We start from the raw sequence: 2,250 nt of genomic DNA on the forward strand, positions 1-2,250 counted from the left end.
TAAGAAAAAAACAAAATAACTGGACAACGTTTAACTACATCACTTGGTATAAACTCAGATTCATCTCATCTTAGCTTTCAGAATTCTTGATCAACAGTATTTTACCAGCTGCAAAAAAACTGAATCATAAATATAACATTTTTCTATTTTTGAATCTTCTCACCTACTCATCAAGAATTATTGCTTGCATTTTACAAGTAAATTGAACAATTCCTTTATATTTCAAGACAAACAATTCCTTTCAGAAACAATCTAGTAGTTAAATAAATATATAGTTATAAATAAATAAATAGTTAAATAACAATACAAACAACTCTTGCTTCCATAGCCTATTGGGACCATTTCCCATGGATTATTACAAGTCTTAGATAACAACAAATAAATTAGACATAGATCCATAGAGTTTAGGAAATGAAATCATATTTAATCTATGCAAAGTTTTGTAAGTAATTTTTAAAATTCTCTAGTAATATAAAATGCACCAAAATGAGGAAATGGCACAAAGGCAGAAACTGAGGGGTTTGGCTCCTGGTAAAAAGCTATGTGTGATTTTTCAGTTCTGACCATAGGCAATTACAAGGACTTTATCTGACAGGCCTTATTGTGAAAAGTGCCCTCCCCACACCAGACTTGGTGTATAGCCAGTGCATTTCAGTCTCTGAAAGGATTTGTAGTCAAGGACACAGCTCCCCACCAACCCTTGCTTGTCATGCTCTTTCCTATCTAAAGCGTCTTTATTCCTAGGTCTCTTTATCTGAAGCTTGGGCTGAGGTGTTCTTCAGGTTAAATTCTACCTCCACTGGTTACTGACTTCCCAACTTTGGGTAAATTATCCTGTGTCTCATTTTCCTCACTTATAAATGAAGTGGTAATTGTTCTTATCTCATAGCATAGTTCTGAGAATTACATGAGATAATGGGCATTAAGCCAGTGTCAGGCAAACGTGATAACAACTATACTTACAGAAACACAAGACCATGTCCAGAGTAATTGCTCAGTATGTGTGAACTATTATTAGTAATAATGTGATGGTATTATATGTTCTTTTATGTTTCTTGAAATGGATCACCTTTCTCAGAATTGCTTGAGATTTTAGTTAAAATGCAGATTCCCAGAGATGCTTGGATGGCTCACTCGGTTAAGCATCTGACTTCAGCTCAGGTCATTGTCTTGGGGTCCTGGGATCAAGCCACATGTCAGGCTCCCCACTCAGCGGGAGTCTGCTTGTCCTTCTCCCTCTGCTCCTCCCTTGCTCATGCTCCCTCTCCCTCTCTCTCTCAAATAAATAAATAAAATCTTTTAAAAAATACAGATTCCCAGGTCTTACCACAATCCAAATGAATCAGAATCCTTGATTGTGAGACATGGGAATATGCACATTTTTAACAAGATACCCAGGTGGTTCTTATGCATACTTATGTTTGAGAACGATTGCTTTAACCTATCTCATTTAGATGCTGCTTTTGCTGGTGAGTTCAATACACTCTTGCTAGTTTTATTCCATTAAGTTAAATTTTTACCCCTCCCTATAGTTAGTCAAAATGGGGCACTTGCCACTTCCCCCCTTATACAATAGATATTTATTTTCATACCTTATATCTCCAATTCAATTTTTGGTTCTTTGAGATCATGATTCATATATGATATTTTTAAATCTTTTTCACATTGATTTACCCTTAGTACATACTTAGCGGATATTAACTTACTATATCAGTACTATCATGGATTACATATTATTAATCAATCCATATAATAATGTAGGTGCTTACTTTCATATTATATCTGTGGAAATTTCCAAGAATACTTATAGTTATTGCCAATCAACATGAAATAATCAAAATACCATTAGACCAACATAATTAGAAACATGATCTTAAACACTCAAGAATTAATGAATATAATTCTTTAATTATAAATTGAATAAAATATATATTAATGAAAATATGCTCCTAATTGGGTTCTTTGCTGCAAAGCCCTAGTATAATCTGCTTTTGACAGTGGTATTCATTTTCTATCCACAAAAATACAGGCAAGTGCCAAAAACTACAGATAGTAGAAAAAACTTTCAATTTTTAAATTTCAGGATGATGCCCTTCTAAAAAGATTATTAAAAACAAGAAAAATGTGTTTCCAGTTTGTTTACCTGTATTATATAGTAATTTTTATAGACATAATATGGCTGGAATGTAAGATAAAAACCTACTTTTAGGCTGAAATGAAACAAGGTCTTTCCTTTAAGAAATTCAGCAC

The sequence above is a fragment of the Leptonychotes weddellii genome, chromosome X (genome assembly GCF_054177405.1).
Source record: "Leptonychotes weddellii isolate Sample4059 chromosome X, ASM5417740v2, whole genome shotgun sequence".
Taxonomy (NCBI): Eukaryota; Metazoa; Chordata; class Mammalia; order Carnivora; family Phocidae; genus Leptonychotes; species Leptonychotes weddellii.